This window comes from Pygocentrus nattereri, chromosome 25 (genome assembly GCF_015220715.1).
Source record: "Pygocentrus nattereri isolate fPygNat1 chromosome 25, fPygNat1.pri, whole genome shotgun sequence".
In the NCBI taxonomy this organism is placed as follows: domain Eukaryota; kingdom Metazoa; phylum Chordata; class Actinopteri; order Characiformes; family Serrasalmidae; genus Pygocentrus; species Pygocentrus nattereri.
The window spans coordinates 30,608,097-30,632,881 of NC_051235.1; positions in this window are offsets into that span (position 1 = coordinate 30,608,097).

Genomic DNA, 24,785 nt, shown 5'->3' on the forward strand with positions numbered 1-24,785 from the left:
GAGAGAGAGAGAGAGAGAGAGACACAGAGAGAGAGAGAGAGAGAGAGAGAGAGAGAGAGTCTACTGTGAGAAACAGACCAGGTCCACAGTTCAGACATAGTGGCTTAAAGACAGAGACAAAGTTAAGAAAAATGACCGAAGGAGGTCGTGCACTCCCATTATTTCAGTTAATTCAGAATCTTTTAGATCAAATTTAGATATTTAGATGAAAACAAAGTAAGTCAGAATAGTTTGCAGTGAACTGGCTGAATGTAGAGATTTGTATGCAGTGGTGGTGAAAACACAATACCTACATTTAGAGTCGGTTATTCATTCAGTCTAATGAGAAACTGTAGAACAGACTCAGTTTATATCACAATACCTACATTTAGAGTCGGTTATTCATTCAGCCTAATGAGAAACTGTAGAACAGACTCGGTTTATATCACAATACCTACATTTAGAGTCTGTTATTCATTCAGCCTAATGAGAAACTGTAGAACGGACTCGGTTTATATCACAATACCTACATTTACAGTCGGTTATTCATTCAGCCTAATGAGAAACTGTAGAACGGACTCGGTTTATATCACAATACCTACATTTAGAGCCGGTTATTCATTCAGTCTAATGAGAAACTGTAGAACAGACTCGGTTTATATCACAATACCTACATTTAGAGTCGGTTATTCATTCAGCCTAATGAGAAACTGTAGAACAGACTCGGTTTATATCACAATACCTACATTTAGAGTCGGTTATTCATTCAGTCTAATGAGAAACTGTAGAACAGACTCGGTGTATATCACAATACCTACATTTAGAGTCGGTTATTCATTCAGTCTAATGAGAAACTGTAGAACAGACTCGGTTTATATCACAATACCTACATTTAGAGTCGGTTATTAATTAAGCCTAATGAGAAACTGTAGAACAGACTCGGTTTATATCACAATACCTACATTTAGAGTCGGTTATTCATTCAGTCTAATGAGAAACAGTAGAACAGACTCGGTTTATATCAAAATACCTACATTTAGAGTTGGTTATTCATTCAGTCTAATGAGAAACTGTAGAACGGACTCGGTTTATATCACAATACCTACATTTAGAGTCGGTTATTCATTCAGTCTAATGAGAAACTGTAGAACGGACTCGGTTTATATCACAATAGAGTCGGTTATTCATTCAGCCTAATGAGAAACTGTAGAACGGACTCGGTTTATATCACAATACCTACATTTAGAGTCGGTTATTCATTCAGTCTAATGAGAAACTGTAGAACAGACTCGGTTTATATCACAATACCTACATTTAAAGTCGGTTATTCATTCAGTCTAATGAGAAACTGTAGAACAGACTCAGTTTATATCACAATACCTACATTTAGAGTCGGTTATTCATTCAGCCTAATGAGAAACTGTAGAACAGACTCGGTTTATATCACAATACCTACATTTAGAGTCTGTTATTCATTCAGCCTAATGAGAAACTGTAGAACAGACTCGGTTTATATCACAATACTTACATTTAGAGTCGGTTATTCATTCAGTCTAATGAGAAACTGTAGAACAGACTCGGTTTATATCACAATACCTACATTTAGAGCCGGTTATTCATTCAGCCTAATGAGAAACTGTAGAACGGACTCGGTTTATATCACAATACCTACATTTAGAGTCGGTTATTCATTCAGTCTAATGAGAAACTGTAGAACAGACTCGGTTTATATCACAAAACCTACATTTAGAGCCAGTTATTCATTCAGTCTAATGAGAAACTGTAGAACGGACTCGGTTTATATCACAATACCTACATTTAGAGTCGGTTATTCATTCAGCCTAATGAGAAACTGTAGAACGGACTCAGTTTATATCACAATACCTACATTTAGAGTCGGTTATTCATTCAGCCTAATGAGAAACTGTAGAACGGACTCGGTTTATATCACAATACCTACATTTAGAGTCGGTTATTCATTCAGCCTAATGAGAAACTGTAGAACAGACTCGGTTTATATCACAATACCTACATTTAGAGTCGGTTATTCATTCAGTCTAATGAGAAACTGTAGAACGGACTCGGTTTATATCACAATACCTACATTTAGAGTCGGTTATTCATTCAGTCTAATGAGAAACTGTAGAACGGACTCGGTTTATATCACAATACCTACATTTAGAGTCGGTTATTCATTCAGCCTAATGGGAAACTGTAGAACGGACTTGGTTTATATCACAATACCTACATTTAGAGTCGGTTATTCATTCAGTCTAATGAGAAACTGTAGAACAGACTCGGTTTATATCACAATACCTACATTTAGAGTCGGTTATTCATTCAGCCTAATGAGAAACTGTAGAACGGACTCGGTTTATATCACAATACCTACATTTACAGTCGGTTATTCATTCAGCCTAATGAGAAACTGTAGAACGGACTCGGTTTATATCACAATACCTACATTTAGAGCCGGTTATTCATTCAGTCTAATGAGAAACTGTAGAACAGACTCGGTTTATATCACAATACCTACATTTAGAGTCGGTTATTCATTCAGCCTAATGAGAAACTGTAGAACAGACTCGGTTTATATCACAATACCTATATTTAGAGTGGGTTATTCATTCAGTCTAATGAGAAACTGTAGAACAGACTCGGTTTATATCACAATACCTACATTTAGAGTCGGTTATTCATTAAGCCTAATGAGAAACTGTAGAACAGACTCGGTTTATATCACAATACCTACATTTAGAGTCCGTTATTCATTCAGCCTAATGAGAAACTGTAGAACAGACTCGGATTATATCACAATACCTACATTTAGAGTCGGCTATTCATTCAGCCTAATGAGAAACTGTAGAACAGACTAGGTTTATATCACAATACCTACATTTAGAGCCGGTTATTCATTCAGCCTAATGAGAAACTGTAGAACGGACTCGGTTTATATCACAATACCTACATTTAGAGTCGGTTATTCATTCAGTCTAATGAGAAACTGTAGAACAGACTCGGTTTATATCACAATACCTACATTTAGAGCCGGTTATTCATTCAGCCTAATGAGAAACTGTAGAACGGACTCGGTTTATATCACAATACCTACATTTAGAGTCGGTTATTCATTCAGCCTAATGAGAAACTGTAGAACAGACTCGGTTTATATCACAAAACCTACATTTAGAGCCAGTTATTCATTCAGTCTAATGAGAAACTGTGGAACGGACTCGGTTTATATCACAATACCTACATTTAGAGTCGGTTATTCATTCAGCCTAATGAGAAACTGTAGAACGGACTCAGTTTATATCACAATACCTACATTTAGAGTCGGTTATTCATTCAGCCTAATGAGAAACTGTAGAACGGACTCGGTTTATATCACAATACCTACATTTAGAGTCGGTTATTCATTCAGCCTAATGAGAAACTGTAGAACAGACTCGGTTTATATCACAATACCTACATTTAGAGTCGGTTATTCATTCAGTCTAATGAGAAACTGTAGAACAGACTCGGTTTATATCACAATACCTACATTTAGAGTCGGTTATTCATTCAGTCTAATGAGAAACTGTAGAACGGACTCGGTTTATATCACAATACCTACATTTAGAGTCGGTTATTCATTCAGCCTAATGAGAAACTGTAGAACGGACTCGGTTTATATCACAATACCTACATTTAGAGTCGGTTATTCATTCAGTCTAATGAGAAACAGTAGAACGGACTCGGTTTATATCACAATACCTACATTTAGAGTCGGTTATTCATTCAGTCTAATGAGAAACTGTAGAACGGACTCGGTTTATATCACAATACCTACATTTACAGTCGGTTATTCATTCAGCCTAATGAGAAACTGTAGAACGGACTCGGTTTATATCACAATACCTACATTTAGAGCCGGTTATTCATTCAGTCTAATGAGAAACTGTAGAACAGACTCGGTTTATATCACAATACCTACATTTAGAGTCGGTTATTCATTCAGCCTAATGAGAAACTGTAGAACAGACTCGGTTTATATCACAATACCTACATTTAGAGCCGGTTATTCATTCAGTCTAATGAGAAACTGTAGAACAGACTCGGTTTATATCACAATACCTACATTTAGAGTCGGTTATTCATTAAGCCTAATGAGAAACTGTAGAACAGACTCGGTTTATATCACAATACCTACATTTAGAGTCGGTTATTCATTCAGTCTAATGAGAAACAGTAGAACAGACTCGGTTTATATCAAAATACCTACATTTAGAGTTGGTTATTCATTCAGTCTAATGAGAAACAGTAGAACGGACTCGGTTTATATCACAATACCTACATTTAGAGTCGGTTATTCATTCAGTCTAATGAGAAACTGTAGAACGGACTCAGTTTATATCACAATAGAGTCGGTTATTCATTCAGCCTAATGAGAAACTGTAGAACGGACTCGGTTTATATCACAATACCTACATTTAGAGTCGGTTATTCATTCAGTCTAATGAGAAACTGTAGAACAGACTCGGTTTATATCACAATACCTACATTTAAAGTCGGTTATTCATTCAGTCTAATGAGAAACTGTAGAACAGACTCAGTTTATATCACAATACCTACATTTAGAGTCGGTTATTCATTCAGCCTAATGAGAAACTGTAGAACAGACTCGGTTTATATCACAATACCTACATTTAGAGTCTGTTATTCATTCAGCCTAATGAGAAACTGTAGAACAGACTCGGTTTATATCACAATACTTACATTTAGAGTCAGTTATTCATTCAGTCTAATGAGAAACTGTAGAACAGACTCGGTTTATATCACAATACCTACATTTAGAGCCGGTTATTCATTCAGCCTAATGAGAAACTGTAGAACGGACTCGGTTTATATCACAATACCTACATTTAGAGTCGGTTATTCATTCAGTCTAATGAGAAACTGTAGAACAGACTCGGTTTATATCACAATACCTACATTTAGAGTCGGTTATTAATTAAGCCTAATGAGAAACTGTAGAACAGACTCGGTTTATATCACAATACCTACATTTAGAGTCGGTTATTCATTCAGTCTAATGAGAAACAGTAGAACAGACTCGGTTTATATCAAAATACCTACATTTAGAGTTGGTTATTCATTCAGTCTAATGAGAAACTGTAGAACGGACTCGGTTTATATCACAATACCTACATTTAGAGTCGGTTATTCATTCAGTCTAATGAGAAACTGTAGAACGGACTCGGTTTATATCACAATAGAGTCGGTTATTCATTCAGCCTAATGAGAAACTGTAGAACGGACTCGGTTTATATCACAATACCTACATTTAGAGTCGGTTATTCATTCAGTCTAATGAGAAACTGTAGAACAGACTCGGTTTATATCACAATACCTACATTTAGAGTCGGTTATTCATTCAGTCTAATGAGAAACTGTAGAACAGACTCAGTTTATATCACAATACCTACATTTAGAGTCGGTTATTCATTCAGCCTAATGAGAAACTGTAGAACAGACTCGGTTTATATCACAATACCTACATTTAGAGTCTGTTATTCATTCAGCCTAATGAGAAACTGTAGAACAGACTCGGTTTATATCACAATACTTACATTTAGAGTCGGTTATTCATTCAGTCTAATGAGAAACTGTAGAACAGACTCGGTTTATATCACAATACCTACATTTAGAGCCGGTTATTCATTCAGCCTAATGAGAAACTGTAGAACGGACTCGGTTTATATCACAATACCTACATTTAGAGTCGGTTATTCATTCAGTCTAATGAGAAACTGTAGAACAGACTCGGTTTATATCACAAAACCTACATTTAGAGCCAGTTATTCATTCAGTCTAATGAGAAACTGTAGAACGGACTCGGTTTATATCACAATACCTACATTTAGAGTCGGTTATTCATTCAGCCTAATGAGAAACTGTAGAACGGACTCAGTTTATATCACAATACCTACATTTAGAGTCGGTAATTCATTCAGCCTAATGAGAAACTGTAGAACGGACTCGGTTTATATCACAATACCTACATTTAGAGTCGGTTATTCATTCAGCCTAATGAGAAACTGTAGAACAGACTCGGTTTATATCACAATACCTACATTTAGAGTCGGTTATTCATTCAGTCTAATGAGAAACTGTAGAACGGACTCGGTTTATATCACAATACCTACATTTAGAGTCGGTTATTCATTCAGTCTAATGAGAAACTGTAGAACGGACTCGGTTTATATCACAATACCTACATTTAGAGTCGGTTATTCATTCAGCCTAATGGGAAACTGTAGAACGGACTTGGTTTATATCACAATACCTACATTTAGAGCCGGTTATTCATTCAGTCTAATGAGAAACTGTAGAACAGACTCGGTTTATATCACAATACCTACATTTAGAGTCGGTTATTCATTCAGCCTAATGAGAAACTGTAGAACGGACTCGGTTTATATCACAATACCTACATTTACAGTCGGTTATTCATTCAGCCTAATGAGAAACTGTAGAACGGACTCGGTTTATATCACAATACCTACATTTAGAGCCGGTTATTCATTCAGTCTAATGAGAAACTGTAGAACAGACTCGGTTTATATCACAATACCTACATTTAGAGTCGGTTATTCATTCAGCCTAATGAGAAACTGTAGAACAGACTCGGTTTATATCACAATACCTATATTTAGAGTGGGTTATTCATTCAGTCTAATGAGAAACTGTAGAACAGACTCGGTTTATATCACAATACCTACATTTAGAGTCGGTTATTCATTAAGCCTAATGAGAAACTGTAGAACAGACTCGGTTTATATCACAATACCTACATTTAGAGTCCGTTATTCATTCAGCCTAATGAGAAACTGTAGAACAGACTCGGATTATATCACAATACCTACATTTAGAGTCGGCTATTCATTCAGCCTAATGAGAAACTGTAGAACAGACTAGGTTTATATCACAATACCTACATTTAGAGCCGGTTATTCATTCAGCCTAATGAGAAACTGTAGAACGGACTCGGTTTATATCACAATACCTACATTTAGAGTCGGTTATTCATTCAGTCTAATGAGAAACTGTAGAACAGACTCGGTTTATATCACAATACCTACATTTAGAGCCGGTTATTCATTCAGCCTAATGAGAAACTGTAGAACGGACTCGGTTTATATCACAATACCTACATTTAGAGTCGGTTATTCATTCAGCCTAATGAGAAACTGTAGAACAGACTCGGTTTATATCACAAAACCTACATTTAGAGCCAGTTATTCATTCAGTCTAATGAGAAACTGTGGAACGGACTCGGTTTATATCACAATACCTACATTTAGAGTCGGTTATTCATTCAGCCTAATGAGAAACTGTAGAACGGACTCAGTTTATATCACAATACCTACATTTAGAGTCGGTTATTCATTCAGCCTAATGAGAAACTGTAGAACGGACTCGGTTTATATCACAATACCTACATTTAGAGTCGGTTATTCATTCAGCCTAATGAGAAACTGTAGAACAGACTCGGTTTATATCACAATACCTACATTTAGAGTCGGTTATTCATTCAGTCTAATGAGAAACTGTAGAACAGACTCGGTTTATATCACAATACCTACATTTAGAGTCGGTTATTCATTCAGTCTAATGAGAAACTGTAGAACGGACTCGGTTTATATCACAATACCTACATTTAGAGTCGGTTATTCATTCAGCCTAATGGGAAACTGTAGAACGGACTCGGTTTATATCACAATACCTACATTTAGAGTCGGTTATTCATTCAGTCTAATGAGAAACAGTAGAACGGACTCGGTTTATATCACAATACCTACATTTAGAGTCGGTTATTCATTCAGTCTAATGAGAAACTGTAGAACGGACTCGGTTTATATCACAATACCTACATTTACAGTCGGTTATTCATTCAGCCTAATGAGAAACTGTAGAACGGACTCGGTTTATATCACAATACCTACATTTAGAGCCGGTTATTCATTCAGTCTAATGAGAAACTGTAGAACAGACTCGGTTTATATCACAATACCTACATTTAGAGTCGGTTATTCATTCAGCCTAATGAGAAACTGTAGAACAGACTCGGTTTATATCACAATACCTACATTTAGAGCCGGTTATTCATTCAGTCTAATGAGAAACTGTAGAACAGACTCGGTTTATATCACAATACCTACATTTAGAGTCGGTTATTCATTAAGCCTAATGAGAAACTGTAGAACAGACTCAGTTTATATCACAATGAGAAACTGTAGAACAGACTCGGTTTATATCACAATACCTACATTTAGAGTCTGTTATTCATTCAGCCTAATGAGAAACTGTAGAACAGACTCGGTTTATATCACAATACTTACATTTAGAGTCAGTTATTCATTCAGTCTAATGAGAAACTGTAGAACAGACTCGGTTTATATCACAATACCTACATTTAGAGCCGGTTATTCATTCAGCCTAATGAGAAACTGTAGAACGGACTCGGTTTATATCACAATACCTACATTTAGAGTCGGTTATTCATTCAGTCTAATGAGAAACTGTAGAACAGACTCGGTTTATATCACAATACCTACATTTAAAGTCGGTTATTCATTCAGTCTAATGAGAAACTGTAGAACAGACTCGGTTTATATCACAATACCTACATTTACAGTCGGTTATTCATTCAGCCTAATGAGAAACTGTAGAACGGACTCGGTTTATATCACAATACCTACATTTAGAGCCGGTTATTCATTCAGTGTAATGAGAAACTGTAGAACAGACTCGGTTTATATCACAATACCTACATTTAGAGTCGGTTATTCATTCAGCCTAATGAGAAACTGTAGAACAGACTCGGTTTATATCACAATACCTACATTTAGAGTCGGTTATTCATTCAGTCTAATGAGAAACTGTAGAACAGACTCGGTGTATATCACAATACCTACATTTAGAGTCGGTTATTCATTCAGCCTAATGAGAAACTGTAGAACAGACTCGGTTTATATCACAATACCTACATTTAGAGTCGGTTATTCATTCAGTCTAATGAGAATTTGTAGAACGGACTCGGTTTATATCACAATACCTACATTTAGAGTCGGTTATTCATTCAGTCTAATGAGAAACTGTAGAACAGACTCGGTTTATATCACAATACCTACATTTAAAGTCGGTTATTCATTCAGTCTAATGAGAAACTGTAGAACAGACTCGGTTTATATCACAATACCTACATTTACAGTCGGTTATTCATTCAGCCTAATGAGAAACTGTAGAACGGACTCGGTTTATATCACAATACCTACATTTAGAGCCGGTTATTCATTCAGTGTAATGAGAAACTGTAGAACAGACTCGGTTTATATCACAATACCTACATTTAGAGTCGGTTATTCATTCAGCCTAATGAGAAACTGTAGAACAGACTCGGTTTATATCACAATACCTACATTTAGAGTCGGTTATTCATTCAGTCTAATGAGAAACTGTAGAACAGACTCGGTGTATATCACAATACCTACATTTAGAGTCGGTTATTCATTCAGTCTAATGAGAAACTGTAGAACAGACTCGGTTTATATCACAATACCTACATTTAGAGTCGGTTATTCATTAAGCCTAATGAGAAACTGTAGAATAGACTCGGTTTATATCACAATACCTACATTTAGAGTCTGTTATTCATTCAGTCTAATGAGAAACAGTAGAACAGACTCGGTTTATATCAAAATACCTACATTTAGAGTTGGTTATTCATTCAGTCTAATGAGAAACTGTAGAACGGACTCGGTTTATATCACAATACCTACATTTAGAGTCGGTTATTCATTCAGTCTAATGAGAAACTGTAGAACGGACTCGGTTTATATCACAATAGAGTCGGTTATTCATTCAGCCTAATGAGAAACTGTAGAACGGACTCGGTTTATATCACAATACCTACATTTAGAGTCGGTTATTCATTCAGTCTAATGAGAAACTGTAGAACAGACTCGGTTTATATCACAATACCTACATTTAAAGTCGGTTATTCATTCAGTCTAATGAGAAACTGTAGAACAGACTCAGTTTATATCACAATGAGAAACTGTAGAACAGACTCGGTTTATATCACAATACCTACATTTAGAGTCTGTTATTCATTCAGCCTAATGAGAAACTGTAGAACAGACTCGGTTTATATCACAATACTTACATTTAGAGTCAGTTATTCATTCAGTCTAATGAGAAACTGTAGAACAGACTCGGTTTATATCACAATACCTACATTTAGAGCCGGTTATTCATTCAGCCTAATGAGAAACTGTAGAACGGACTCGGTTTATATCACAATACCTACATTTAGAGTCGGTTATTCATTCAGTCTAATGAGAAACTGTAGAACAGACTCGGTTTATATCACAATACCTACATTTAAAGTCGGTTATTCATTCAGTCTAATGAGAAACTGTAGAACAGACTCGGTTTATATCACAATACCTACATTTACAGTCGGTTATTCATTCAGCCTAATGAGAAACTGTAGAACGGACTCGGTTTATATCACAATACCTACATTTAGAGCCGGTTATTCATTCAGTGTAATGAGAAACTGTAGAACAGACTCGGTTTATATCACAATACCTACATTTAGAGTCGGTTATTCATTCAGCCTAATGAGAAACTGTAGAACAGACTCGGTTTATATCACAATACCTACAATTAGAGTCGGTTATTCATTCAGTCTAATGAGAAACTGTAGAACAGACTCGGTGTATATCACAATACCTACATTTAGAGTCGGTTATTCATTCAGTCTAATGAGAAACTGTAGAACAGACTCGGTTTATATCACAATACCTACATTTAGAGTCGGTTATTCATTAAGCCTAATGAGAAACTGTAGAATAGACTCGGTTTATATCACAATACCTACATTTAGAGTCTGTTATTCATTCAGTCTAATGAGAAACAGTAGAACAGACTCGGTTTATATCAAAATACCTACATTTAGAGTTGGTTATTCATTCAGTCTAATGAGAAACTGTAGAACGGACTCGTTTTATATCACAATACCTACATTTAGAGTCGGTTATTCATTCAGTCTAATGAGAAACTGTAGAACGGACTCGGTTTATATCACAATAGAGTCGGTTATTCATTCAGCCTAATGAGAAACTGTAGAACGGACTCGGTTTATATCACAATACCTACATTTAGAGTCGGTTATTCATTCAGTCTAATGAGAAACTGTAGAACAGACTCGGTTTATATCACAATACCTACATTTAAAGTCGGTTATTCATTCAGTCTAATGAGAAACTGTAGAACAGACTCAGTTTATATCACAATACCTACATTTAGAGTCGGTTATTCATTCAGCCTAATGAGAAACTGTAGAACAGACTCGGTTTATATCACAATACCTACATTTAGAGTCTGTTATTCATTCAGCCTAATGAGAAACTGTAGAACAGACTCGGTTTATATCACAATACCTACATTTAGAGTCGGTTATTCATTCAGTCTAATGAGAAACTGTAGAACGGACTCAGTTTATATCACAATAGAGTCGGTTATTCATTCAGCCTAATGAGAAACTGTAGAACGGACTCGGTTTATATCACAATACCTACATTTAGAGTCGGTTATTCATTCAGTATAATGAGAAACTGTAGAACAGACTCGGTTTATATCACAATACCTACATTTAGAGCCAGTTATTCATTCAGTCTAATGAGAAACTGTAGAACGGACTCGGTTTATATCACAATACCTACATTTAGAGTCGGTTATTCATTCAGCCTAATGAGAAACTGCAGAACGGACTCAGTTTATATCACAATACCTACATTTAGAGTCGGTTATTCATTCAGCCTAATGAGAAACTGTAGAACGGACTCGGTTTATATCACAATACCTACATTTAGAGTCGGTTATTCATTCAGCCTAATGAGAAACTGTAGAACAGACTCGGTTTATATCACAATACCTACATTTAGAGTCGGTTATTCATTCAGCCTAATGAGAAACTGTAGAACAGACTCGGTTTATATCACAATACCTACATTTAGAGTCGGTTATTCATTCAGCCTTATGAGAAACTGTAGAACAGACTCGGTTTATATCACAATACCTACATCTAGAGTCGGCTATTCATTCAGCCTTATGAGAAACTGTAGAACAGACTCGGTTATATCACAATACCTACATTTAGAGCCGGTTATTCATTCAGCCTAATGAGAAACTGTAGAACGGACTCGGTTTATATCACAATACCTACATTTAGAGTCGGTTATTCATTCAGTCTAATGAGAAACTGTAGAACAGACTCGGTTTATATCACAATACCTACATTTAGAGCCGGTTATTCATTCAGCCTAATGAGAAACTGTAGAACGGACTCGGTTTATATCACAATACCTACATTTAGAGTCGGTTATTCATTCAGTCTAATGAGAAACTGTAGAACAGACTCGGTTTATATCACAAAACCTACATTTAGAGCCGGTTATTCATTCAGTCTAATGAGAAACTGTAGAACGGACTCGGTTTATATCACAATACCTACATTTAGAGTCGGTTATTCATTAAGCCTAATGAGAAACTGTAGAACGGACTCAGTTTATATCACAATACCTACATTTAGAGTCGGTAATTCATTCAGCCTAATGAGAAACTGTAGAACGGACTCGGTTTATATCACAATACCTACATTTAGAGTCGGTTATTCATTCAGCCTAATGAGAAACTGTAGAACAGACTCGGTTTATATCACAATACCTACATTTAGAGTCGGTTATTCATTCAGTCTAATGAGAAACTGTAGAACGGACTCGGTTTATATCACAATACCTACATTTAGAGTCGGTTATTCATTCAGCCTAATGGGAAACTGTAGAACGGACTCGGTTTATATCACAATACCTACATTTAGAGTCGGTTATTCATTCAGTCTAATGAGAAACTGTAGAACAGACTCGGTTTATATCACAATACGTACATTTAGAGCCGGTTATTCATTCAGCCTAATGAGAAACTGTAGAACGGACTCGGTTTATATCACAATACCTACATTTAGAGTCGGTTATTCATTCAGTCTAATGAGAAACTGTAGAACAGACTCGGTTTATATCACAAAACCTACATTTAGAGCCAGTTATTCATTCAGTCTAATGAGAAACTGTAGAACGGACTCGGTTTATATCACAATACCTACATTTAGAGTCGGTTATTCATTAAGCCTAATGAGAAACTGTAGAACGGACTCGGTTTATATCACAATACCTACATTTAGAGTCGGTTATTCATTCAGCCTAATGAGAAACTGTAGAACGGACTCGGTTTATATCACAATACCTACATTTAGAGTCGGTTATTCATTCAGCCTAATGAGAAACTGTAGAACAGACTCGGTTTATATCACAATACCTACATTTAGAGTCGGTTATTCATTCAGCCTAATGGGAAACTGTAGAACGGACTCGGTTTATATCACAATACCTACATTTAGAGTCGGTTATTCATTCAGTCTAATGAGAAACTGTAGAACGGACTCGGTTTATATCACAATACCTACATTTACAGTCGGTTATTCATTCAGCCTAATGAGAAACTGTAGAACGGACTCGGTTTATATCACAATACCTACATTTAGAGCCGGTTATTCATTCAGTCTAATGAGAAACTGTAGAACAGACTCGGTTTATATCACAATACCTACATTTAGAGTCGGTTATTCATTCAGCCTAATGAGAAACTGTAGAACAGACTCGGTTTATATCACAATACCTACATTTAGAGTCGGTTATTCATTCAGTCTAATGAGAAACTGTAGAACAGACTCGGTGTATATCACAATACCTACATTTAGAGTCGGTTATTCATTCAGTCTAATGAGAAACTGTAGAACAGACTCGGTTTATATCACAATACCTACATTTAGAGTCGGTTATTCATTAAGCCTAATGAGAAACTGTAGAACAGACTCGGTTTATATCACAATACCTACATTTAGAGTCGGTTATTCATTCAGTCTAATGAGAAACAGTAGAACAGACTCGGTTTATATCAAAATACCTACATTTAGAGTTGGTTATTCATTCAGTCTAATGAGAAACAGTAGAACGGACTCGGTTTATATCACAATACCTACATTTAGAGTCGGTTATTCATTCAGTCTAATGAGAAACTGTAGAACGGACTCGGTTTATATCACAATAGAGTCGGTTATTCATTCAGCCTAATGAGAAACTGTAGAACGGACTCGGTTTATATCACAATACCTACATTTAGAGTCGGTTATTCATTCAGTCTAATGAGAAACTGTAGAACAGACTCGGTTTATATCACAATACCTACATTTAAAGTCGGTTATTCATTCAGTCTAATGAGAAACTGTAGAACAGACTCAGTTTATATCACAATACCTACATTTAGAGTCGGTTATTCATTCAGCCTAATGAGAAACTGTAGAACAGACTCGGTTTATATCACAATACCTACATTTAGAGTCTGTTATTCATTCAGCCTAATGAGAAACTGTAGAACAGACTCGGTTTATATCACAATACTTACATTTAGAGTCGGTTATTCATTCAGTCTAATGAGAAACTGTAGAACAGACTCGGTTTATATCACAAAACCTACATTTAGAGCCAGTTATTCATTCAGTCTAATGAGAAACTGTAGAACGGACTCGGTTTATATCACAATACCTACATTTAGAGTCGGTTATTCATTCAGCCTAATGAGAAACTGTAGAACGGACTCGGTTTATATCACAATACCTACATTTACAGTCGGTTATTCATTCAGCCTAATGAGAAACTGTAGAACGGACTCGGTTTATATCACAATACCTACATTTAGAGCCGGTTATTCATTCAGTCTAATGAGAAACTGTAGAACAGACTCGGTTTATATCACAATACCTACATTTAGAGTCGGTTATTCATTCAGTCTAATGAGAAACTGTAGAACAGACACGTTTTATATCACAATACCTACATTTAGAGTCGGTTATTCATTCAGTCTAATGAGAAACTGTAGAACAGACTCGGTTTATATCACAATACCTACATTTAGAGTCGGTTATTCATTCAGCCTAATGAGAAACTGTAGAACAGACTCGGTTTATATCACAATACCTACATTTAGAGTCGGTTATTCATTCAGCCTAATGAGAAACTGTAGAACGGACTCGGTTTATATCACAATACCTACATTTAGAGTCGGTTATTCATTCAGTCTAATGAGAAACTGTAGAACAGACTCGGTTTATATCACAATACTTACATTTAGTGTCGGTTATTCATTCAGCCTAATGAGAAACTGTAGAACAGACTCGGTTTATATCACAATACCTACATTTAGAGTCGGTTATTCATTCAGTCTAATGAGAAACTGTAGAACAGACTCGGTTTATATCACAATACCTACATTTAGAGTCGGTTATTCATTCAGCCTAATGAGAAACTGTAGAACAGACTCGGTTTATATCACACTACCTACATTTAGAGTCGGTTATTCATTCAGCCTAATGAGAAACTGTAGAACAGACTCGGTTTATATCACAATACCTACATTTAGAGTCGGTTATTCATTCAGCTTAATGAGAAACTGTAGAACAGAGTCGGTTTATATCACAATACCTACATTTAGAGTCGGTTATTCATTCAGCCTAATGAGAAACTGTAGAACGGACTCGGTTTATATCACAATACCTACATTTTGAGTCGGTTATTCATTCAGTCTAATGAGAAACTGTAGAACAGAGTAAGTTTATATCACAATACCTACATTTAGAGCCGGTTATTCATTCAGTGTAACGTGAAACTGTAGAACGGACTCGGTTTATATCACAATACCTACATTTAGAGCCGGTTATTCATTCAGTCTAATGAGAAACTGTAGAACAGACTCGGTTTATATCACAATACCTACATTTAGAGTCGGTTATTCATTCAGCCTAATGAGAAACTGTAGAACGGACTCGGTTTATATCACAATACCTACATTTAGAGTCGGTTATTCATTCAGTCTAACGAGAAACTGTAGAACGGACTCGGTTTCTATCACAATACCTACATTTAGAGTCGGTTATTCATTCAGCCTAATGAGAAACTGTAGAACGGACTCGGTTTATATCACAATACCGACATTTAGAGTCGGTTATTCATTCAGCCTAATGAGAAACTGTAGAACGGACTCGGTTTATATCACAATACCTACATTTAGAGCCGGTTATTCATTCAGTGTAACGAGAAACTGTAGAACGGACTCGGTTTATATCACAATACCTACATTTAGAGCCGGTGATTCATTCAGTCTAATGAGAAACTGTAGAACAGACTCAGTTTATATCACAATACCTACATTTAGAGTCGGTTATTCATTCAGTCTAATGAGAAACTGTAGAACGGACTCGGTTTATATCACAATACCTACATTTAGAGCCGGTTATTCATTCAGTGTAACGAGAAACTGTAGAACGGACTCGGTTTATATCACAATACCTACATTTAGAGCCGGTTATTCATTCAGTCTAATGAGAAACTGTAGAACAGACTCAGTTTATATCACAATACCTACATTTAGAGCCGGTTATTCATTCAGTCTAATGAGAAACTGTAGAACAGACTCGGTTTATATCACAATACCTACATTTAGAGTCGGTTATTCATTCAGTCTAATGAGAAACTGTAGAACGGACTCGGTTTATATCACAATACCTACATTTAGAGTCGGTTATTCATTCAGCCTAATGAGAAACTGTAGAACAGACTCAGTTTATATCACAATATCTACATTTAGAGTCGGTTATTCATTCAGTCTAATGACAAACTGTAGAACGGACTCGGTTTATATCACAATACCTACATTTAGAGTCGGTTATTCATTCAGCCTAATGAGAAACTGTAGAACAGACTCGGTTTATATCACAATACCTACATTTAGAGTCGGTTATTCATTCAGTCTAACGAGAAACTGTAGAACGGACTCGGTTTCTATCACAATACCTACATTTAGAGTCGGTTATTCATTCAGCCTAACGAGAAACTGTAGAACGGACTCGGTTTATATCACAATACCGACATTTAGAGTCAGTTATTCATTCAGCCTAATGAGAAACTGTAGAACAGACTCGGTTTATATCACAATACCTACATTTAGAGTCGGTTATTCATTAAGCCTAATGAGAAACTGTAGAACAGACTCGGTTTATATCACAATACCTACATTTAGAGTCGGTTATTCAATCAGTCTAATGAGAAACAGTAGAACAGACTTGGTTTATATCAAAATACCTACATTTAGAGTTGGTTATTCATTCAGTCTAATGAGAAACTGTAGAACGGACTCGGTTTATATCACAATACCTACATTTAGAGTCGGTTACTCATTCAGTCTAATGAGAAACTGTAGAACAGACTCGGTTTATATCACAATACCTACATTTAGAGTCGGTTATTCATTAAGCCTAATGAGAAACTGTAGAACAGACTCGGTTTATATCAAAATGCCTACATTTAGAGTTGGTTATTCATTCAGTCTAATGAGAAACTGTAGAACGGACTCGGTTTATATCACAATACCTACATTTAGAGTCGGTTACTCATTCAGTCTAATGAGAAACTGTAGAACGGACTCGGTTTATATCACAATAGAGTCGGTTATTCATTCAGCCTAATGAGAAACTGTAGAACGGACTCGGTTTATATTACAATAGAGTCGGTTATTCATTCAGCCTAATGAGAAACTGTAGAACGGACTCGGTTTATATCACAATACCTACATTTAGAGTCAGTTATTCATTCAGTCTAATGAGAAACTGTAGAACAGACTCGGTTTATATCACAATACCTACATTTAGAGCCGGTTATTCATTCAGCCTAATGAGAAACTGTAGAACGGACTCGGTTTATATCACAATACCTACATTTAGAGTCGGTTATTCATTCAGTCTAATGAGAAACTGTAGAACAGACTCGGTTTATATCACAATACCTACATTTAAAGTCGGTTATTCATTCAGTCTAATGAGAAACTGTAGAACAGACTCGGTTTATATCACAATACCTACATTTAGAGTCGGTTATTCATTCAGTCTAATGAGAAACTGTAGAACAGACTCGGTTTATATCACAATACCTACATTTAAAGTCGGTTATTCATTCAGTCTAATGAGAAACTGTAGAACGGACTCGGTTTATATCACAATACCTACATTTACAGTCGGTTATTCATTCAGCCTAATGAGAAACTGTAGAACGGACTCGGTTTATATCACAATACCTACATTTAGAGCCGGTTATTCATTCAGTGTAATGAGAAACTGTAGAACAGACTCGGTTTATATCACAAAACCTACATTTAGAGTCGGTTATTCATTCAGCCTAATGAGAAACTGTAGAACAGACTCGGTTTATATCACAATACCTACATTTAGAGTCGGTTATTCATTCAGTCTAATGAGAAACTGTAGAACAGACTCGGTGTATATCACAATACCTACATTTAGAGTCGGTTATTCATTCAGTCTAATGAGAAACTGTAGAACAGACTCGCTTTATATCACAATACCTACATTTAGAGTCGGTTATTCATTAAGCCTAATGAGAAACTGTAGAATAGACTCAGTTTATATCACAATACCTACATTTAGAGTCGGTTATTCATTCAGTCTAATGAGAAACAGTAGAACAGACTCGGTTTATATCAAAATACCTACATTTAGAGTTGGTTATTCATTCAGTCTAATGAGAAACTGTAGAACGGACTCGGTTTATATCACAATACCTACATTTAGAGTCGGTTATTCATTCAGTCTAATGAGAAACTGTAGAACGGACTCGGTTTATATCACAATAGAGTCGGTTATTCATTCAGCCTAATGAGAAACTGTAGAACGGACTCGGTTTATATCACAATACCTACATTTAGAGTCGGTTATTCATTCAGTCTAATGAGAAACTGTAGAACAGACTCGGTTTATATCACAATACCTACATTTAAAGTCGGTTATTCATTCAGTCTAATGAGAAACTGTAGAACAGACTCAGTTTATATCACAATACCTACATTTAGAGTCGGTTATTCATTCAGCCTAATGAGAAACTGTAGAACAGACTCGGTTTATATCACAATACCTACATTTAGAGTCTGTTATTCATTCAGCCTAATGAGAAACTGTAGAACAGACTCGGTTTATATCACAATACTTACATTTAGAGTCGGTTATTCATTCAGTCTAATGAGAAACTGTAGAACAGACTCGGTTTATATCACAATACCTATATTTAGAGTCGGTTATTCATTCAGTCTAATGAGAAACTGTAGAACGGACTCGGTTTATATCACAATACCTACATTTAGAGTCGGTTATTCATTCAGTCTAATGAGAAACTGTAGAACAGACTCGGTTTATATCACAATACCTACATTTAGAGCCAGTTATTCATTCAGTCTAATGAGAAACTGTAGAACGGACTCGGTTTATATCACAATACCTACATTTAGAGTCGGTTATTCATTCAGCCTAATGAGAAACTGTAGAACGGACTCGGTTTATATCACAATACCTACATTTAGAGTCGGTTATTCATTCAGCCTAATGAGAAACTGTAGAACGGACTCGGTTTATATCACAATACCTACATTTAGAGTCGGTTATTCATTCAGCCTAATGAGAAACTGTAGAACAGACTCGGTTTATATCACAATACCTACATTTAGAGTCGGTTATTCATTCAGCCTAATGAGAAACTGTAGAACAGACTCGGTTTATATCACAATACCTACATTTAGAGTCGGCTATTCATTCAGCCTTATGAGAAACTGTAGAACAGACTCGGTTTATATCACAATACCTACATTTAGAGCCGGTTATTCATTCAGCCTAATGAGAAACTGTAGAACGGACTCGGTTTATATCACAATACCTACATTTAGAGTCGGTTATTCATTCAGTCTAATGAGAAACTGTAGAACAGACTCGGTTTATATCACAATACCTACATTTAGAGCCGGTTATTCATTCAGCCTAATGAGAAACTGTAGAACGGACTCGGTTTATATCACAATACCTACATTTAGAGTCGGTTATTCATTCAGTCTAATGAGAAACTGTAGAACAGACTCGGTTTATATCACAAAACCTACATTTAGAGCCAGTTATTCATTCAGTCTAATGAGAAACTGTAGAACGGACTCGGTTTATATCACAATACCTACATTTAGAGTCGGTTATTCATTAAGCCTAATGAGAAACTGTAGAACGGACTCAGTTTATATCACAATACCTACATTTAGAGTCGGTTATTCATTCAGCCTAATGAGAAACTGTAGAACGGACTCGGTTTATATCACAATACCTACATTTAGAGTCGGTTATTCATTCAGCCTAATGAGAAACTGTAGAACAGACTCGGTTTATATCACAATACCTACATTTAGAGTCGGTTATTCATTCAGTCTAATGAGAAACTGTAGAACAGACTCGGTTTATATCACAATACCTACATTTAGAGTCGGTTATTCATTCAGTCTAATGAGAAACTGTAGAACGGACTCGGTTTATATCACAATACCTACATTTAGAGTCGGTTATTCATTCAGCCTAATGGGAAACTGTAGAACGGACTCGGTTTATATCACAATACCTACATTTAGAGTCGGTTATTCATTCAGTCTAATGAGAAACTGTAGAACAGACTCGGTTTATATCACAATACCTACATTTAGAGTCGGTTATTCATTCAGCCTAATGAGAAACTGTAGAACGGACTCGGTTTATATCACAATACCTACATTTACAGTCGGTTATTCATTCAGCCTAATGAGAAACTGTAGAACGGACTCGGTTTATATCACAATACCTACATTTAGAGCCGGTTATTCATTGAGTCTAATGAGAAACTGTAGAACAGACTCGGTTTATATCACAATACCTACATTTAGAGTCGGTTATTCATTCAGCCTAATGAGAAACTGTAGAACAGACTCGGTTTATATCACAATACCTACATTTAGAGTCGGTTATTCATTCAGTCTAATGAGAAACTGTAGAACAGACTCGGTGTATATCACAATACCTACATTTAGAGTCGGTTATTCATTCAGTCTAATGAGAAACTGTAGAACAGACTCGGTTTATATCACAATACCTACATTTAGAGTCGGTTATTCATTCAGTCTAATGAGAAACAGTAGAACAGACTCGGTTTATATCAAAATACCTACATTTAGAGTTGGTTATTCATTCAGTCTAATGAGAAACTGTAGAACGGACTCGGTTTATATCACAATACCTACATTTACAGTCGGTTATTCATTCAGTCTAATGAGAAACAGTAGAACAGACTCGGTTTATATCAAAATACCTACATTTAGAGTTGGTTATTCATTCAGTCTAATGAGAAACTGTAGAACGGACTCGGTTTATATCACAATACCTACATTTACAGTCGGTTATTCATTCAGCCTAATGAGAAACTGTAGAACGGACTCGGTTTATATCACAATACCTACATTTAGAGCCGGTTATTCATTCAGTCTAATGAGAAACTGTAGAACAGACTCGGTTTATATCACAATACCTACATTTAGAGTCGGTTATTCATTCAGCCTAATGAGAAACTGTAGAACAGACTCGGTTTATATCACAATACCTACATTTAGAGTCGGTTATTCATTCAGTCTAATGAGAAACTGTAGAACAGACTCGGTGTTTATCACAATACCTACATTTAGAGTCGGTTATTCATTCAGTCTAATGAGAAACTGTAGAACAGACTCGGTTTATATCACAATACCTACATTTAGAGTAGGTTATTCATTAAGCCTAATGAGAAACTGTAGAACAGACTCGGTTTATATCACAATACCTACATTTAGAGTCGGTTATTCATTCAATCTAATGAGAAACAGTAGAACAGACTCGGTTTATATCAAAATACCTACATTTAGAGTTGGTTATTCATTCAGTCTAATGAGAAACAGTAGAACGGACTCGGTTTATATCACAATACCTACATTTAGAGTCGGTTATTCATTCAGTCTAATGAGAAACTGTAGAACGGACTCGGTTTATATCACAATAGAGTCGGTTATTCATTCAGCCTAATGAGAAACTGTAGAGGGGACTCGGTTTATATCACAATACCTACATTTAGAGTCGGTTATTCATTCAGTCTAATGAGAAACTGTAGAACAGACTCGGTTTATATCACAATACCTACATTTAAAGTCGGTTATTCATTCAGTCTAATGAGAAACTGTAGAACAGACTCAGTTTATATCACAATACCTACATTTAGAGTCGGTTATTCATTCAGCCTAATGAGAAACTGTAGAACAGACTCGGTTTATATCACAATACCTACATTTAGAGTCTGTTATTCATTCAGCCTAATGAGAAACTGTAGAACAGACTCGGTTTATATCACAATACTTACATTTAGAGTCGGTTATTCATTCAGTCTAATGAGAAACTGTAGAACAGACTCGGTTTATATCACAAAACCTACATTTAGAGCCAGTTATTCATTCAGTCTAATGAGAAACTGTAGAACGGACTCGGTTTATATCACAATACCTACATTTAGAGTCGGTTATTCATTCAGCCTAATGAGAAACTGTAGAACGGACTCGGTTTATATCACAATACCTACATTTACAGTCGGTTATTCATTCAGCCTAATGAGAAACTGTAGAACGGACTCGGTTTATATCACAATACCTACATTTAGAGCCGGTTATTCATTCAGTCTAATGAGAAACTGTAGAACAGACTCGGTTTATATCACAATACCTACATTTAGAGTCGGTTATTCATTCAGTCTAATGAGAAACTGTAGAACAGACACGGTTTATATCACAATACCTACATTTAGAGTCGGTTATTCATTCAGTCTAATGAGGAACTGTAGAACAGACTCGGTTTATATCACTATACCTACATTTAGAGTCGGTTATTCATTCAGCCTAATGAGAAACTGTAGAACAGACTCGGTGTTTATCACAATACCTACATTTAGAGTCGGTTATTCATTCAGCCTAATGAGAAACTGTAGAACGGACTCGGTTTATATCACAATACCTACATTTAGAGTCGGTTATTCATTCAGTCTAATGAGAAACTGTAGAACAGACTCGGTTTATATCACAATACCTACATTTAAAGTCGGTTATTCATTCAGCCTAATGAGAAACTGTAGAACAGACTCGGTTTATATCACAATACCTACATTTAGAGTCGGTTATTCATTCAGTCTAATGAGAAACTGTAGAACAGACTCGGTTTATATCACAATACCTACATTTAGAGTCGGTTATTCATTCAGTCTAATGAGAAACTGTAGAACGGACTCGGTTTATATCACAATACCTACATTTAGAGTCGGTTATTCATTCAGCCTAATGGGAAACTGTAGAACGGACTCGGTTTATATCACAATACCTACATTTAGAGTCGGTTATTCATTCAGTCTAATGAGAAACTGTAGAACGGACTCGGTTTATATCACAATAGAGTCGGTTATTCATTCAGCCTAATGAGAAACTGTAGAACGGACTCGGTTTATATCACAATACCTACATTTAGAGTCGGTTATTCATTCAGTCTAATGAGAAACTGTAGAACAGACTCGGTTTATATCACAATACCTACATTTAAAGTCGGTTATTCATTCAGTCTAATGAGAAACTGTAGAACAGACTCAGTTTATATCACAATACCTACATTTAGAGTCGGTTATTCATTCAGCCTAATGAGAAACTGTAGAACAGACTCGGTTTATATCACAATACCTACATTTAGAGTCTGTTATTCATTCAGCCTAATGAGAAACTGTAGAACAGACTCGGTTTATATCACAATACTTACATTTAGAGTCGGTTATTCATTCAGTCTAATGAGAAACTGTAGAACAGACTCGGTTTATATCACAATACCTATATTTAGAGTCGGTTATTCATTCAGTCTAATGAGAAACTGTAGAACGGACTCGGTTTATATCACAATACCTACATTTAGAGTCGGTTATTCATTCAGTCTAATGAGAAACTGTAGAACAGACTCGGTTTATATCACAATACCTACATTTAGAGCCAGTTATTCATTCAGTCTAATGAGAAACTGTAGAACGGACTCGGTTTATATCACAATACCTACATTTAGAGTCGGTTATTCATTCAGCCTAATGAGAAACTGTAGAACGGACTCAGTTTATATCACAATACCTACATTTAGAGTCGGTTATTCATTCAGCCTAATGAGAAACTGTAGAACGGACTCGGTTTATATCACAATACCTACATTTAGAGTCGGTTATTCATTCAGCCTAATGAGAAACTGTAGAACAGACTCGGTTTATATCACAATACCTACATTTAGAGTCGGTTATTCATTCAGCCTAATGAGAAACTGTAGAACAGACTCGGTTTATATCACAATACCTACATTTAGAGTCGGCTATTCATTCAGCCTTATGAGAAACTGTAGAACAGACTCGGTTTATATCACAATACCTACATTTAGAGCCGGTTATTCATTCAGCCTAATGAGAAACTGTAGAACGGACTCGGTTTATATCACAATACCTACATTTAGAGTCGGTTATTCATTCAGTCTAATGAGAAACTGTAGAACAGACTCGGTTTATATCACAATACCTACATTTAGAGCCGGTTATTCATTCAGCCTAATGAGAAACTGTAGAACGGACTCGGTTTATATCACAATACCTACATTTAGAGTCGGTTATTCATTCAGTCTAATGAGAAACTGTAGAACAGACTCGGTTTATATC